The sequence below is a fragment of the Manis pentadactyla genome, chromosome 6 (genome assembly GCF_030020395.1).
Source record: "Manis pentadactyla isolate mManPen7 chromosome 6, mManPen7.hap1, whole genome shotgun sequence".
Lineage (NCBI taxonomy): Eukaryota > Metazoa > Chordata > Mammalia > Pholidota > Manidae > Manis > Manis pentadactyla.
Genome location: NC_080024.1, coordinates 80,363,225 through 80,383,131, shown reverse-complemented (window position 1 = coordinate 80,383,131; position 19,907 = coordinate 80,363,225).

Sequence of the window (19,907 nt, the reverse complement as noted above, 5' to 3'; positions counted from 1 at the left end):
CACCGAACCCAAGAATGGACTCACACTTACCAAAGGGAATGGGACTGAGGAGGATGGCTTAGGAGGGAAGGGAGAGAGGGAAAATGGGGCATTATGAGTGGCACACAGGGTGTGGCCCGGCGGCAAGCTTAGGTAGGTCCGTATAACATAGCGATGATCAGCAGCACTTCTACAGCATATTCCTGGGCTGTTGTGCAGCGACTCTTACAGGCTATGTGGTGGGTACCTGACAGTGGGTTAGTCTTAGGAACCATAATGTTGTTCATGTAACTTTGAATTAGTGACAACAAAATGAAAAGGAACACACAGTACCTTGGCTCTGGATTCCATTTAGCCTGATGCTGTCAAGTTGGTCAGTGTCCACCTCACCCGAATCACACCTGCTCCTCTCAGCATACACATTATGTCTCTAGGACAGAGGCACCACTGTGACATCGTGGAATCTCCAGGCAACAGAGCTGCTCTTACAAACGCCACCCACGGGGGGGGGGGGGGGCAGTGCCCAGCCTTGCGGAGCTGCATCATCTTAGCAAACATTAGAGTTACTTATCTACATACATATATATATATACACATATATATATATAAATATCTGTATATGTATAATGATATCACTCATCATTACTGTATCAGAACAAACAAAAAACTGAAGAAGGAAACAGCAGCAGTCTCAGAAAACCCAAGAATGGACTAAAAGTTAACAGAGGGAAAGAGACTGAGGTGTATGGGTGGGAATGGAGGGATTAGGGAGGGGCGAAGTAAGGACACATTAGAAGAAGAATATATAATGTGGGACGGGTGTCACAGACAGGGCGGAAAAACACAGAAAAGACAAGGAGGGATTCTACAGTATCTTACTATGCTCACGGACAGTGACTGCAATGGGGTATCTGGGGGCACGTGCGTGATGGTGGAAGTCCAGTAAACATAATGGAACTCATCTAATTGTGCATTAATGACAGAAACATCCATGGATAGATAGGTAGACAGATAATAAATGAATGAATGAATGAATGGATGCATGGATGGATGAATACATACATACACACATACATACATACAAACATACATACATAAAGAATGCAGCAACCCAGTCCTAGAAAGACATCTGCACCCCTAAATTTATAGCAGCCCTATTCACAGTAACCAGTCTACGATTACATAAGGAACATTAAGGTTACTAGACTGCGTAAATCATCGAGCCCCCCTGCCCCGGACCCCATTACACTCACTGTTCACCAGCATAGTAACATCCTACAGAATCACTGCTTGAATTCTCTGAACTATACTGCCTTCCCTATAGAATTCCCCCCCACATTATGTGAGCTAATCGTAATGCCCCCTTACCAGCCTGCAACCGTCCTTCACAACCAGCCTTCTTAGTCCCTTAACCATTCCTACGTTGGTGATGGGGGGAGTGTAATAAACATGATGCGATCCACATAACTGTAGATATATGATAAAAAAATAAATGAATAAACAGATGAATGAATGAGACATTGCCGCCCCCAGTTTAAAAGCGACACGTGCATCCCTATGACTACCACAGCACTATTCTCAATAGCCAAGCTCAGTGTCCATCAGTAGATGAACAATGGAATATTATTCAGTCATAGGAAAACAAATCCCACCATTTGCAGAAACACGGATGGTGTGAGAGGGCATCATACTCAGTGTAAAAAGGCAGGCAGGTGGAGAAACACAAGTGTCAAATGATATCACTCGCCTGTGCAGGAGGGGAATCAAGAGACATCCGAAGAATAAAAACGGCACCACAAGAGTAAACTCACAGTTAACAAAAGGAAAGGGATGGAGGTGGACAGGTGGGAATGGAGGAAAATGTCAGGCGGAGCGGGGGCGAATGTGCACATTACCTTTGGCATGCATAAAGCAGAAGGGGGGCACGGGGAGGGACGTACGACACAGAGAAGACAACAAGGGATTCTACAGCATCTTAAAATGCTCATGGACAGTGACTGCAATGAGGTATCTGGGGGCATCGCATTGTGGGGGGCAGTTTACTAAACTACATGAGACTCACGTAGATGAAGACTAATGATAAATAAATAAATAAATAACAGATATACAAGTGAGTAATGAACTAAATATATTCATACATCCGGACATACAGAAATAAACACTAGAATACAGCAGCCCAGTTTAAAAAAGACCTGTGCACCCGTATAATTATCACAGAACTGTCCACAACAACAGACAAGGTAAGTGTCTATCAGAGGATGAAAAGTGGAATATTATTCTGCCATATGCAGAAACCAATCCTACCATGTGCAACAACATGGAGGGAGGTAGAGGGTATTATGCTCAGCGAAATAAGCCACGCAGAGAAAGACAAGTGTCAACTGATTTCACTCACCTGTGGAGTACCAGAAAAAAGAAAAGGAGTGATAGAAAAGGACAGTAGCAGCCGCACCGAACCCAAGAATGGACTCACAGTTACCAAAGGGAATGGGACTGAGGAGGATGGCTTAGGAGGGAAGGGAGAGAGGGAAAATGGGGCATTATGAGTGGCACACAGGGTGTGGCCCGGCGGCAAGCTTAGGTAGGTCCGTATAACATAGCGATGATCAGCAGCACTTCTACAGCATATTCCTGGGCTGTTGTGCAGCGACTCTTACGGGCTACGTGGTGGGGACTTGACAGTGGTGGTAGTCTTAGGAACCATAATGTTGTTCATGTAACTTTGAAGTAGTGACAACAAAATGAAAAGGAACACACAGTACCTTGGCTCTGGATTCCATTTAGCCTGATGCTGTCAAGTTGGTCAGTGTCCACCTCACCCGAATCACACCTGCTCCTCTCAGCATACACATTATGTCTCTAGGACAGAGGCACCACTGTGACATCGTGGAATCTGCAGGCAACAGTGCTGCGCTTACAAACTCCATCCACGGGAGGGGGGGCAGTGCCCAGCCGTGCGGAGCTGCATCATCTTAGCAAACATTAGAGTTACTTATCTACATACATATATATATATATATATATATATAAATATCTGTATATGTATAATGATATCACTCATCATTACTGCATGAGAACAAACAAAAAACTGAAGAAGGAAACAGCAGCAGTCTCAGAAAACCCAAGAATGGACTAAAAGTTAACAGAGGGAAAGAGACTGAGGTGTATGGGTGGGAATGGAGGGATTAGGGAGGGGCGAAGTAAGGACACATTAGAAGAAGAATATATAATGTGGGACGGGTGTCACAGACAGGGCGGAAAAACACAGAAAAGACAAGGAGGGATTCTACAGTATCTTACTATGCTCACGGACAGTGACTGCAATGGGGTATCTGGGGGCACGTGCGTGATGGTGGAAGTCCAGTAAACATAATGGAACTCATCTAATTGTGCATTAATGACAGAAACATCCATGGATAGATAGGTAGACAGATAATAAATGAATGAATGAATGAATGAATGGATGCATGGATGGATGAATACATACATACACACATACATACATACAAACATACATACATAAAGAATGCAGCAACCCAGTCCTAGAAAGACATCTGCACCCCTAAATTTATAGCAGCACTATTCACAGTAACCAGTCTACGATTACATAAGGAACATTAAGGTTACTAGACTGCCCAAATCATCGAGCCCCCCCGCCCCGGACCCCATTACACTCACTGTTCACCAGCATAGTAACATCCTACAGAATCACTGCTTGAATTCTCTGAACTATACTGCCTTCCCTATAGAATTCCCCCCCACATTATGTGAGCTAATCGTAATGCCCCCTTACCAGCCTGCAACCGTCCTTCACAACCAGCCTTCTTAGTCCCTTAACCATTCCTACGTTGGTGATGGGGGGAGTGTAATAAACATGATGTGATCCACATAACTGTAGATATATGATAAAAAAATAAATGAATAAACAGATGAATGAATGAGACATTGCCGCCCCCAGTTTAAAAGCGACACGTGCATCCCTATGATTACCACAGCACTATTCTCAATAGCCAAGCTCAGTGTCCATCAGTACATGAACAATGGAATATTATTCAGTCATAGGAAAAAAAATCCCACCATTTGCACAAACACGGATGGTGTGAGAGGGCATCATACTCAGTGTAATAAGGCAGGCAGGTGGAGAAACACAAGTGTCAAATGATATCACTCGCCTGTGCAGGAGGGGAATCAAGAGACATCCGAAGAATAAAAACGGCACCACAAGAGTAAACTCACAGTTAACAAAGGGAAAGGGATGGAGGTGGACAGGTGGGAACGGAGGAAAATGTCAGGCGGAGCGGGGGCGAATGTGCACATTACCTTTGGCATGCATAAAGCAGAAGGGGGGCACGGGGAGGGACGTACGACACAGAGAAGACAACAAGGGATTCTACAGCATCTTAAAATGCTCATGGACAGTGACTGCAATGAGGTATCTGGGGGCATCGCATTGTGGGGGGCAGTTTACTAAACTACATGAGACTCACGTAGATGAAGACTAATGATAAATAAATAAATAAATAACAGATATACAAGTGAGGAATGAACTAAATATATTCATACGTCCGGACATACAGAAATAAACACTAGAATACAGCAGCCCAGTTTAAAAAAGACCTGTGCACCCATATAATTATCACAGCACTGTCCACAACAACAGACAAGGTAAGTGTCTATCAGAGGATGAAAAGTGGAATATTATTCTGCCATATGCAGAAACCAATCCTACCATGTGCAACAACATGGAGGGAGGTAGAGGGTATCATGCTCAGCGAAATAAGCCACGCAGAGAAAGACAAGTGTCAACTGATTTCACTCACCCGTGGAGTACCAGAAAAAAGAAAAGGAGTGATAGAAAAGGACAGTAGCAGCCGCACCGAACCCAAGAATGGACTCACACTTACCAAAGGGAATGGGACTGAGGAGGATGGCTTAGGAGGGAAGGGAGAGAGGGAAAATGGGGCATTATGAGTGGCACACAGGGTGCGGCCCGGCGGCAAGCTTAGGTAGGTCCGTATAACATAGCGATGATCAGAAGCACTTCTACTGGGCTGTTGTGCAGCGACTCTTACAGGCTATGTGGTGGGTACCTGACAGTGGGTTAGTCTTACGAACCATAATGTTGTTCATGTAACTTTGAATTAGTGACAACAAAATGAAAAGGAACACACAGTACCTTGGCTCTGGATTCCATTTAGCCTGATGCTGTCAAGTTGGTCAGTGTCCACATCACCCGAATCACACCTGCTCCTCTCAGCATACACATTATGTCTCTAGGACAGAGGCACCACTGTGACATCGTGGAATCTCCAGGCAACAGAGCTGCGCTTACAAACTCCACCCACGGGGGGGGGGGGGCAGTGCCCAGCCGTGCCGAGCAGCATCATCTTAGCAAACGTTAGAGTTACTTACCTACATACATAGATATATATATATATGAATATCTATATATGAATAATGATATCACTCATCATTACAGTATCAGAATAAACAAAAAACTAAAGAAGGAAACAGCAGCAGTCTCAGTAAACCCACGAATGGACTAAAAGTTAACAGAGGGAAAGAGACTGAGGTGTATGGGTGGGAATGGAGGGATTAGGGAGGGGCGAAGTAAGGACACATTAGAAGAAGAATATATAATGTGGGAGGGGTGTCACAGACAGGGCTGAAAAACACAGAAAACACAAGTAGGGATTCTACAGTATCTTACTATGCTCATGGACAGTGACTTCAGTGGGGTATCTGGGGCCACGTGATTGATGGGTGGAGTCTAGTAAACATAATGGAACTCATCTAATTGTGCATTAATGACAGAAACATCCATGCATAGATAGGTAGAAAGATAATAAATGAATGAATGAATGAATGAATGGATGCACATACATACACACATAAATACATAAGGAATGCAGCAGCACAGTTCAAGAAAGACATCTGCACCCCTAAATTTATGGCAGCACTATTCACAATAACCAATCTACAATTACATAAGCAACATTAAGGTTACTAGACTGCCCAGATCATCAAGTCGCCCCCCAGACCCGATTACACTTACTGTTCACCAGCATAGTAAGATCCTACAGAATCACTGCTTGAATTCTCTGAACTATACTGCCTTGCCTATAGAATTCCTCCCCAAATTATATGAGGTAATCGTAATGCCCCCTTAACAGCCTGTAACCGTCCTTCACAACCAGCCTTCCTCGTCTCTTAAACATTAATACATTGGTGAAGGGGGAGTGTACTAAACATGATGTTATCCACATAATTGTAGATTAATGATAAAAAAATAAATGAATAAACAGATGAATGAATGAATGAGACATTGCCGCCCCCAGTTTAAAAGCGACACGTGCATCCCTATGATTACCACAGCACTATTCTCAATAGCCATGCTCAGTGTCCATCAGTAGATGAACAACGGAATAATATTCAGTCATAGGAAAACAAATCCCACCATTTGCAGAAACACGGATGGTGGGAGAGGGCATCATACTCAGTGTAATAAGGCAGGAAGGTGGAGAAACACAAATATCAAATGATATCACTCGCCTGTGCAGGAGGTGAACCAGGAGACATCAGAAGAAGAAAAACGGCACCACAAGAGTGGACTAACAGTTACCAAAGGGAAAGGGATGGAGGTGGACAGTTGGGAACGGAGGAGTAAGTCAGGGGGAGCTGGGGAGAATATGCACATTACCTGTGGCATGCATAAAGCGGAAGGGGGGAACGGGGAGGGACGTATGACACAGAGAAGACAACAAGGGATTCTACAGCACCTTACTATGCTCATGGACAGTGACTGTAATGAGGTATCTGGGGGCAACTCATTGTGGGGGGCAGTTTAGTAAACTACATGTGACTCACGCAGATGAAGACTAATGATAAATAAATAAATAAATTAACAGATATGTAAGTGAGTAATGAATTAACTAAATACATTCATACATCCGGACATACAGAAATAAACACTACTATACAGCAGTCAAGTTTAAAAAAGACCTATACACCCGTATGATTATCACAGCAATATCCACAATAGCCAAGGTAAGTGCCTATCAGAGGAGGAACAGTGGAATATTATTCTGCCATATGAAGAAACCAATCCTACCATGTGCAAAAACATGGAAGGAGGTAGAGTGTATCATGCTCAGTGAAATAAGCCACGCAGAGAAAGACAAGTGTCAACTGATTTGACTCACCTGTGGAGTACCAGAAAAAAAGACAAGGAGTGATAGAATAGGGCAGTAGCAGCCTCAGCGAACCAAAGACTGGACCCACAGTTACCAAAGGGACTGGGACTGAGGAGGATGGGTTAGGAGGGGGGGAGAGAGGGAAAATGGGGCATTATGAGTGGCACACAGGGTGTGGCCCGGCAGCACGCTTAGGTAGGTCCGCATAACATAGCGATGATCAGCAGCACTTCTACAACATATTCCTGGGCAGTTGTGCAGCGACTCTTACGGGCTACGTGGTGGGGACTTGACAGTGGGGGTAGTCTAGGAAATATAATGTTGTTCATGTAACTGTGAAGTTGTGACAACAAAATGAAAAGGAACACACAGTACCTTGGCTCTGGATTCCATTTACCCTGATGCTGTCAAGTTGGTCAGTGTCCACCTCACCTTAATCACACCTGCTCCTCTCAGCATACACATTATGTCTCTAGGACAGAGGCACCACTGTGACACCCTGGAATCTCCAGGCAACAGTGCTGCGCTTACAAACACCACACACGGGGGAAGGGAAAATGCCCAGACGTTCGGAGCTGCATCATCTTACCAAACATTAGAGTTACTTACCTACATATATATATATATATGTATAACGATATCACTCATCATTACAATCTCAGAACAAACAAAAAACTGAAGAAGAAAACAGCAGCAGTCTCAGAAAACCAAAGAATGGACTAAAAGTTAACAGAGGGAAAGAGACTGAGGTGAATGGGTGGGAATGGAGGGAATAGGGAGGGGGGAAGTAAGGATACATTAGAATAAGAATATATAAGGTGGGAGGGGTGTCACAGGCAGGGCGGCAGAACACACAAAAACACGAGTAGGGATTCTACAGTATCGTACTATGCTCATGGACAGTGACTGCAATGGGGAATCTGGGGGCATGTGCGTGATGGGAGGTGTCTAGTAAACATAATGTTACTCATCTAATAGGGCATTAATGACAGAAAGATACACAGATAGATAGGTAGACAGATAATAAATGAATGAATGAATAAATGGATGCATGGACAGATGAATACATACATACACAAATACATACATACAAATATACATAAATAAGGACTTCAACAGCCCAGTTCAAGAAAGACATCTGCACCCCTAAATTTCTGGCAGCACTATTCACAATAACCAATCTACAATTACATAAGTAACATTAAGGTTACTAGACTGCCCAGATAATCAAGTCGGCCCCCAGACCCCATTACACTCACTGTTCCCAAGCATAGTAAGATGCTACAGAATCACTGCTTGAATTCTCTGAACTATACTGCCTTTCCCACAGAATTCCCCCCCACATTATGTGAGCTAATCGTAATGCCCCCTTTACCAGCCTGCAACCGTCCTTCACAACCACCCTTCCTAGTCCCTTAACCATTCCTACATTGGTGATGGGGGAGTGTACTAAACATGATGTTATCCACATAATTGTAGATTAATGATAAATAAATAAATGAATAAATAGATGAATGAATGAATGAGACAATGCCACCCACCGTTTAAAAGCGACACGTGCGTCCCTATGATTACCACAGCACTATTCTCAATAGTCAAGCTCAGTGTCCATTAGTAGATGAACAATGGAATATTATTCAGTCAAACGAAAACAAATCTCAACATTTGCAGAAACACGGATGTTGTTAGAGGGCTTCATACACAGTGCATTAAGGCATGCACGTGGAGAAACACAAATATCTAATTATTTCACTCGCCTGTGCAGGAGGGGAACCAAGAGACATCCGGAGAAGAAAAACGGCACCACAAGAGTGGTCTAACAGTTACCAAAGTGAAAGGGATGGAGGTGGACAGGTGGGAACGGAGGAGTAAATCAGGGGGAGCTGGGGAGAATGTGCACATTACCTGTGGCATGCATAAAGCGGAAGTGGGGCACGGGGAGGGACGTACAACACAGAGAAAACAACAAGGGATTCTACAGCATCTTACTATGCTCATGGACAGTGACTGCAAAGAGATATCTGGGGTCATCTCATTGTGGGGGGAAGTTTACTAAACTACATGTGACTCACGTAGATAAAGACTAATTATAAATAAATAAATAAATAAATAACAGATATATAAGTGAGTAATGAACTAACTAAATACATTCATACATCCGGACATACAGAAATGAACACTACTTTACAGCAGACAAGTTTAAAAAAGACCTGTGCACCCGTATGATTATCAGAGCAATGTCCACAACAGCCAAGGTAAGTGTCTGTCAGAGGATGAACAGTGGAATATTATTCTGCCATACGAAGAAACCAATCCTACCATGTGCAACAACATGGAGGGAGGTAGAGGGTAACATGCTCAGCGAAATAAGCCACGCAGAGAAAGACAAGTGTCAACTGATTTGACTCACCTGTGGAGTACCAGAAAAAAGAAAAGGAGTGATAGAACAGGACAGTAGCAGCCTCAGCGAACCCAAGAGATGACTCACGTTTACCAAAGGGAATGGGACTGAGGAGGAAGCGTTAGGAGGGAGGGGAGAGAGGGAAAATGGGGCATGACGAGTGTAACACAGGGTGTGGCCTGGCGGCATGCTTAGGTAGGTCCGTATAACATAGCGATGATCAGCAGCACTTCTACAGCATATTCCGGGCTGGTGGACAGCTACTCTTACGGGCTACGTGGTGGACACTTGACAGTGGGGTTAGTCTAGGAACCATAATGTTGTTCATGTAACTGTGAAGTAGTGACAACAAAATGAAAAGGAACACACAGTACCTTGGCTCTGAATTCCATTTATCCTGATGCTGTCAAGTTGGTCAGTGTCCACATCACCAGAATCACACTTGCTCCTCTCAGCATACACATTATGTCTCTAGGACAGAGGCACCACTGTGACATCGTGGAATCTCCAGGCAACAGTGCTGCACTTACAAACTCCACCCACGGGGGGAGGCACTGCCCAGCTGTGCGGAGCTGAATCATCTTAGCAAACATTAGAGATACTTACCTATATTTTTATATATATATATATATATGTATATATATGTATGTATGTATATATATATGTATATATATATATAGATGTATATATATGTATGTATGTATATATATATGTATGATGATATCACTCATCATTACAATATCAGAACAAACAAAAAGTGAAGAAGAAAACAGCAGTAGTCTCAGAAAACCCAAGAATGGACTAAAAGTTAACAGAAGGAAAGAGACTAAGGTGAATGGGTGTTAATGGAAGGATTAGGGAGGGGGTAAGAAAGGACACATTAGAATAAGAATATATAATGTGGGAGGGGGGTCACAGGCAGGGCGGCAAAACACACAAAAAGACAAGTAGGGATTCTACATTATCTTATTATGCTCATGTACACTGACTGCAATGGGGTATCAGGGGGCACGTGCGTGATGGGAGGAGTCTAGTAAACATAATTTACTCATCTAATTGTACATTAATGACAGAAAGATACATGGGTAGATAGGTAGACAGATAATAAATGAACGAATGAATGAATGGATGCATGGATGGATGAATACATACATACACACATACATACATACACACATACATACATAAGGAATGCAGCAGCCCAGGTCAAGAAAGACATCTGCACCCCTAAACTTATGGCAGCACTATTCACAATAACCAATCTACAATTACATAAGCAACATTAAGGTTACTAGACTGCCCAGATCATCAAGTCGCCCCCCAGAACCGATTACACTTACTGTTCACCAGCATAGTAAGATCCTACAGAATCACTGCTTGAATTCTCTGAACTATATTGCCTTGCCTATAGAATTCCTCCCCAAATTATATGAGGTAATCGTAATACCCCCTTACCAGCCTGTAACCGTCCTTCACAAACAGCCTTCCTAGTCCCTTAACCATTCCTACATTGGTGAAAGGGGACTGTACTAAACATGATGTTATCCACATAATTGTAGATTAATGATAAATAAATGAATAAATAGATGAAGGAATGAATGAGACATTGACGCCCCCAGTTTAAAAGCGACACGTGCATCCCTATGATTACCACAGCACTATTCTCAATAGCCAAGCTCAGTGTCCATCAGTAGATGAACAATGGAATATTATTCAGTCATAGGAAAACAAATCCCACCATTTGCACAAACACGGATGGTGTGAGAGGGTATCATACTCAGTGTAATAAGGCAGGCAGGTGGAGAAACACAAGGATCAAATGATATCACTCGCCTGTGCAGGAGGGGAACCAAGAGACATCCAAAGAATAAAAACGGCACCACAAGAGTTGACTCACAGTTAACAAAGGGAAAGGGATGGAGGTGGACAGGTGGGAATGGAGGAAAATGTCAGGCGGAGCGGGGGCTAATGTGCACATTACCTTTGGCATGCATAAAGGAGAAGGGGGGCACGGGGAGGGACGTACGACACAGAGATGACAACAAGGGATTCTACAGAATCTTAATAGGCTCATGGACAGAGACTGCAATGAGGTATGTGGGGGCATCTCATTGTGGGGGGCAGTTTACTAAACTACATGAGACTCACGTAGATGAAGACTAATGATAAATACATAAATAAATAACAGATATATAAGTGAGTAATGAACTAACTAAATATATTCATACATCCGGACATACAGAAATAAACACTAGAATACAGCAGCCCAGTTTAAAAAAGACCTGTGCACCCGTATAATTATCACAGCACTGTCCACAACAACAGACAAGGTAAGTGTCTATCAGAGGATGAAAAGTGGAATATTATTCCGCCATATGCAGAAAGCAATCGTAACATGTGCAACAAAATGGATGGAGGTAGGGGGTATCATGCTCAGCGAAATAAGCCACGCAGAGAAAGACAAGTGTCAACTGATTTCACTCACCTGTGGAGTACCAGAAAGAAGAAAAGGAGTGATAGAAAAGGACAGTAGCAGCCGCACCGAACCCAAGAATGGACTCACACTTACCAAAGGGAATGGGACTGAGGAGGATGGCTTAGGAGGGAAGGGAGAGAGGGAAAATGGGGCATTATGAGTGGCACACAGGGTGTTGACCGGCGGCATGCTTAGGTAGGTCCGTATAACATAGCGATGATCAGCAGCACTTCTACAGCATATTCCTGGGCTGTTGGACAGCGACTCTTACGGGCTACGTCAAGGGGACTTGACAGTGGGGGTAGTCTTAGGAACCATAATGTTGTTCATGTAACTGTGAAGTAGTGAGAACAAAATAAAAAGGAACACACAGTACCTTGGCTCTGGATTCCATTTACCCTGATGCTGTCAAGTTGTTTAGTGTCCACCTCACCTTAATCACAACTGCTCCTCTCAGCACACACATTATGTCTCTAGGACAGAGGCACCACTGTGACATCATGGAATCTCCAGGCAACAGTGCTCCACATACAAACTCCACCCACGGGGGGGTCGGGGCACTGCCCAGCCGTGCGGAGCTGCATCATCTTACCAAACATTAGAGTTACTTACCTTTAGGGAGAGGGGAAGTAAGGACACATTAGAATAAGAATATATAATGTGGGAGGGGTGTCACAGTCAGGGCAATAAAACACAGAAAACACAAGTAGGGATTCTACAGTACCTTACTATGCTCATGGACAGTGACTGCAATGGGGTATTTGGCGGCACGTGCGTGATGGGAGGAGTCTAGTAAACATAATGTTACTCATCTAGTTGTGCAGTAATGACAGAAAGATACACAGATAGGTAGGTAGACAGATAATAAATGGATGAATGAATGAATGGATGCATGGATGGATAAATACATACATACACACATACATATACACAAACATACATACATAAGGAATGCAGAAGCCCAGTTCAAGAAAGACATCTGCACCCCTATATTTATGGCAGCACTATTCACAATATCCAATCTACAATTACATAGGAACATTAAGGTTACTAGACTGCCCAGATCAACAAGTCGCCCCCGCAGACCTGCCTTGTATGTAAATTATACCTTGATAAAGATGTTATAAAACTATATGTTTGATGTTCTTCAATGCTTGAAGCTCAGGATCCTTTTCCTTAAAGGATCCTTCACCACTCAATCTAGTGACCACCATTCTTTTATCTCAACTCCTGGTATTATACCTTTTCCTATCACTCACTTAGCAATTAATTTTATCCCCCATATGACAAATCTCTGGTGTTTTTTAATTACCATTACACCTTAATTATTTCATTATGCTTTGTTTACAAAACTAGTTTCGTTGCTCAAATTATCAAATTAAGACCCATATTTAATTTTTGTTTTTACTATTTTTCAAACAAGATTAATAACAGCTCACTCTTAAATCAGGATCCAGAAGCCCTCTGCCTTCTTCAAATCATCAAAAATAATTCAATTTTATACTTGTACAAATACATGAAGTAAAAATTTCAATTATGTTAAGAGAAAGCATTCTGGGAAAAAATAATCAGAATATTCATTACTTGGGCTCTCCAATTAATAAGGGATGTAACAGATTTAGTTCAGTAAAATTATTTTTAAAAATAAGATATTTTCTACAGAAAATTTTCTGATTGACTTGTCATTTTTCTTTTTCCCCAACTGAATTAAAGACAAAACCCTACACATAAAAAATTAAAACAAAATAGTCAAAGAATACACAAACATTCAGCACATGTACTGATATATTTTATGTATAAGTAGAAATGTTCAGGATATATACTTCTACTCCTGGATGGAATTAACTAAAATATGTAATTACACAGATTATTTAGTTACAATAAAGAAGGGTGTTTTGGGGCCAATGAATATTTTTGTTTACTTAAAAAGTTCATTTAATGATTACAGTGAACTTAAATTTTACTCAAGTATTTGGGGTAAAATAATGAAAGAGTAGACTTTAAAGAAAGGAAAAAGATGGATGAATATGTATTTTTTCTTTCTTTGAAAAACAGCATAAAATGTTTTTAAATGTAAAAACCAGTACACTTGAAATAAAGCCATATACTTACAGAACAGAAACATAAAGGCTAGGTGAATTTCCTACCTATGTCCTAAATTATAGGCTTTGTGAATCCACAGCAGGGCTTTAATATTTCTTGTCTGAAGAATATCTGAAATTACTTGCTCTTAAGTATGTCTTTCAAAACATATAAATACATACAGTATCAAGTTTCATGAAATTTAAGACATAATTTTGATCTAAAGGCAAACGTTTAAGTATTTGAAATATGGCATCATTACCGCAAAAGCAAACGTTTCAATGGACACCAATATACCCATTTCCTACTGAAATAGAAGGACTTATGTTCAATTTCACAGTGAAAATAGCCATTGGCATCTCAGAGAATATTGCTTTTCCAGTCAGAAAAACAGCTCTTTATCAAACTCACCTCCCCAGAAAACAGCCAATAAAGGGAAAGAAACAAAAAATGGCTTCTGTGAGACAAAATACATGCGTTAAAACTAATGGTTCATTAATTAGGAAGTCCTTAATCTCTGAGGTTTTATAATTTACACGATTCCAATAAGCTTGATTTGCTATTGCCCAGGCCACAACATGCTAGAGGGGGAGATAAAGACGACGATGACAGCAGCTGTGGTTTTCTAAGTACGTATTAAGCACTACACGTGGGAATGGAGGCTGGGGAAAGAGGACCTTCTGTAAGAGCCAACTGTACTGACAGCTGCAGTTCAAAAAATAATAACCAATGATAGGACTCCACTTCCTTGCAACATTAAACAAAAGTTTAAAAATTCACAAAGTTAAAAAATAGACATTTAAAAAATAAGGAACATGGGCAATAGGATCTAAAGACCTACATTTTAATCCACACTGATCGCTTAATATATCACTGACCTCTGGCAATGTTAATCTCTCTCAGACCCAGTTTCTCCAAATGTAAAATAGGAGTCATGTTTTGTTAAGGAACTATGGTAAAAATCAATATATGTAAAAGCACCCAGTACAACTTATGGATACAGCAGCCGCTGAAATACTCTGAAAACTTGACCCAGAATAATTTGTTGAGATAAAAAATCTTATTGCTTTTTAAATAATACTCTTTAGATGTTTAGATATTACAATGTAGTAGTAAAATAGAGAATGCGTAAAGTAGATAATGCCAAGATTCATTTAAGTGTATAAAGAATGCTTTCAAATCTCATCATAAATCACCTCTTTGTTATGTCCAATTTATTCTTCAACCTCGATTTAGATGGTATTCCTCTGGAAAGTTTTCAACAATCTCCACTTGTGTATCTACTAGACACTTAAACACCTACTATATCCAAAACCAAACTCCTGAATTCCCCATTCCTATCCCAAACCTGCTCCATCTGACAAACTTCAACATCTCACAGTTGATGACAACACCATCTTGCCAGTTGCTCAGCCAGAAAGTCAAATTGGGATTCATCTTGTCTTCTCGTTTTCTCATATCACATATCCACCCAATCAAAGAAACTTTTTTGTACCTTATAAACATTCAGAATTTGACTGCTACCACTATTATACAAGCCACTATCTTCAAATACTGACTCTTTGTTCCTTATGCAGACGTCCATGTCACACAAAACTTGTACCACATAAATTTGTATGCTTTCCTCCTGTTGAGCTCTTATGTCAGTTTAACCCCCAGGCCCAGGCAAAAGAACTCTAAAAAGGTGAAAGTTTACCTCTCTTACAACAGAATTAGCCCAGTTATTTGCACATACTAGGTATCCAATATATGACATTGTTATAAATTAAATAGAGGCACTACATAGGCACTACTGTTAAGTCTCACTTCATTAATCTCACTAAGCTAGAATATTTGCTAAACATCTTAGAATCTCCTTAGGAAGCACCAATAATTTATATTAAAAAATCCTGAGTTACTAAATAACTCTGATAAGCATTTTGTAAAATAAGGTACCTTTAACTCTCTCAATAAAAGTAGGATTCTATTTACATCATCAGAGACTATACCTGTATAATATAGTAAGAGCATTAAATGTCAGCTATTTGAATGAATTAATAAATGCAGGTAATCTAGTCTGGCTGTGTATAGACCATATGCAGAAAATAGTGGTTGAAAAGGTAGTTTAGGACCTTATAATAGATAACCCTGAATACCACATTAAGTGTTTAAATTTAACACTGCAAACAATGGTAAACTACTTACATGAGAAATACTGATCTAGCACTTTTAAGCAGGATGGATTGGAGCAGGAAGAGATTTCCAATAGAGAGACTACAATATTCACTCCGGTGCAATAGTTTAGGAAACAAGTAAGGGTCTCATCTAAGGTTGTAGCAGTAGAGTCAAAAATACAGAGATGATTAGGAATACGAGATAAAATGAATCAAAAATTTTTCTCACTTCGTGGCTGGGCAAAGAAGAGCTAGAAATAAAAAATTGTTGAAGTAAAATCTACTGGACTTCATAGCAAGTTCTATATAGAGAAAGTGGGAAGGCAAAAAACAAGGAACTCCCAAAGATTGGCAAAAATGTAGAGCAGGAAATCTCTTACGCACTGGTGGTGCCAACGGGTATCAACACTGTCTAAAAATATTAAGCAGTACATTGTAAAATCAAAGCTGAATGCCATTTCCATCACAGCAATTCCACTTCCAGATATAGAATCCAGAAAAGTTCTCATCCATGTGCACAAGAGGTCATTTACAAAAATGTAAATTTCAGCACTATTTGTATACTGAAATATTGGAAAAATAAATTAAGAGGCTGTGGTATGTTTATAAAACAAATTAGTATATACCAGTTAAAATGAATGAACTAGAGCTACACATATTAACATGGACATGTATCTTTAGTATATAAACACAACCACCTGAGGAAAGAAAAAGTTATGTTTATTTACTTCTATTCATCATTTTTAAGACAGAGCAATCCTAATAAACCAGTGAAAAAAGGAAATGGGTATGTCTTATGAATGATCAATGAAACAAGTCTCTGGAGAACATAGAAGAGGAAGAAAATCAAAAAGTACGAATAGTCTCAGGTTTAGTGGGGGGATGAAACAGTTTTTTGTTTGTTTTGACAAATATAACACTTGAAACCATAGAACTCTGGAGAGAAAGAATAGGTAGTAAGCGCTTGGATGTCGGTTTCAGCAAACTTTTTCTGCGTATGTCTCCCCAGGCAGGGGAAACAAAAGCAAAAGTAAACAAGTGTGGCTACATCAAACTAAATGGCTTCTGGGCAGGAAATGAAACCCTCTAAAAGACAAAAAGGAAACCTACTTGTTAGGCAGGAAAATAGCTGTAGCGAGGTGGAAAGAGAAAAAGGCCAGAAAGTCCACTAAAAAGACCCAAAATTAATCAATCAAAGCTCAAAACGCCAAGAGCAACTTAGTTACTTCTGGGCAAATAGTGAATCTGTGGCATCTTACTACACTGATGGACAGTGACTGCACTGGGGTAATGGGGGTGGCGTCTAGATAATATGGGTGAATGTAGTAACCACATTGTTTTTTCATGTGAAACTCTCATAGGGGTGTATATCACAATACTTTAATAATAATAATAAAAAGAATCTTACTTCTCAACTGCCTGGGTGTTAAAATGCAATCTCATCTTTAAGATGGGATGCTTCCTGCCTTTTACTATGTTGTCTGTGGCTGGGCTTACTTGCCATATTAATTGTCCAGGTTATACATTACTTGATTAGGGGCTGGAGGAGGAAAAGCAGCATCTGGGCAAAGTTAAAGGTAAACTGGGCCTTTTACTGGGCTTAAGTAAATTTCACAACAGCCTCATTTAATTGACACAATGAAGACATGATCTATTGAACTTGCTGGGTGTAAAAATGCAATCTTATCCTTAGGATGGGGTGCTTCCTGCCTTTTAGTATGTTGTCTGTGGCTGAGCTTACTTGCCATATTAATTGCCCAGGTTATATAGTACGTGATTGGGGCTAGAGGAGGAAAAGCAGCATCTGGGCAATGTTAAAGATAAGCTTGACCTTTTAGCGGCTAAAGTAAATGTCACAACAGCCTCATTAAATTGACACAATGAAGTCATGGGCTATGTGGAGGTATTTTCTTATCTGGGGGATATTTAATCAAACATTCCAGGACAGGTTACTCCTGGCTTTTTAGTTTTAAATAATCTTCACTGAAGAATGCTTATACTCGTAATTTGGTATTTTACTTTAGAGAATTAATGTGATCCTGACTTTGCTGAATTGTTTAACATGGAATTTTGGTAGGGGTATTTTTCCAGAGGCCCCCACTCTACTGTGACTACACCCACGGTCCCTGTCTCAGAATCTCTGTGGCTAGTTATAAATTACCCAACTGAAGATTACAAACAGAAAAGATAGAAAGATAGGAGTTTCTAAATACAAGAGAATGCACTGTCAGTTCCCAGACCAAAGTAAAGAAACTTGATTCAAAAAAAAATACAGGAGGTGCCTCATGAAAAACTTCTAATTCTAAAGCTGCCCCACCGCGGGTCACACTTGAACCTCAGCCCACCCGGCCCGCGCCCTCGAGGCCCCCGCCGAGAAAAGCCACACACGTCAGGGCGTCCGCCAGCCTCCCCATCTGCCCGGCCCAGCCCGGCCCCTCTGCCTGGAGCCCCGGCCCGGGCGGCAGCGCGACACCGGGCCAGGCAGACGCGCGCCGCGGCGCGGAGAGCAGCCGCTCTCATTATACGGGCCGGACGGAGGAGCAGCGGCTCCAGCGGGCCCCTTTATCCCCACCCCGGCAAACTTCGCAGGCCGGTGGGGCGTCCGCCCCGGGCCCTCCTACACCGCACCCTCCCTTCCCGGGCGGCCCCTTTGGCGGAGTGCGCCAACTCCTGACCCCAGGCAGGGCCCCGCGAGTCCCCCACGCGTGCTGGCCGCCCGCACGACCCCGCGGGCCACGCGCCGCCCGCCGACCTCGCACGGCCTTCCAACTCCGGGCCCCGCGGCCACGTACCTTAAGGCCCGCAGAGCCGTCGCTGTCGCCTTCACCCCTGAAGAGGGGCCCTATCTAGACGCTCCGCCGCAGGTCTGACGGCGACAGGCTGGAGGCGGCAGAGCTGGACGAGCGCAGGTCAGCCCGGGGCGGCGGCTCCAAGTCCGAGCCGGTCGCCGCCCTCCGTCCGCCGCGGGAGAGCCGCGAAGGGGCGAGTGCGGCGCTGGGAGCCCAGCCGGCCCAAGGAGGAGATCCGAGGCCGAGGGCGAGGTCGGTGCGGCCTGGCGCCTGCGCGCCGGTAGGACGGCGCAAGTCCGCCATCTAGGCTCCGCCGGTCTCGCTGCGCGGACGGGACGGCGGGCCAGAGGCGCCCGGACAGGGATCGCTGGCCGGAGGATGGACTGAGCAATGGGAGCAGCCCCTCCCAACGGTGCTCGCAACGCTTCTGACTCTTCAACATGGCGGCGGCGGCGCCGGCGGCTACAACGCAGCCGCTGGAGTTACGTGTTTGGCGCACGCGCCCAATGGCGGCCTGCTCCACGGAGCCGCTCCCTCATTGGTCGCGAGTGCCGCCAGTCGGGGGCGGGCCCGAGCGCGGCGCCCCAAGCTCATTGGCGGCGAGGGCTGTCAGGCAAGTGCTTTCATTTTGTTCAAAGTAGTTTCCAATTTTTCATGAGATGACCCACTGGTTATTTTTTACTTATTTATTTTAATTAATTTTGCTGTCGTTAATCCACGATCACATGAGCAACAATGTGGTTACTAGAGTACCCCCGTTATCAAGTCCCCGCAACACACCCCATTACAGTCACTGTCCTTCTGCGTAGTGAGATGCTGTAGAGTCACTACTTG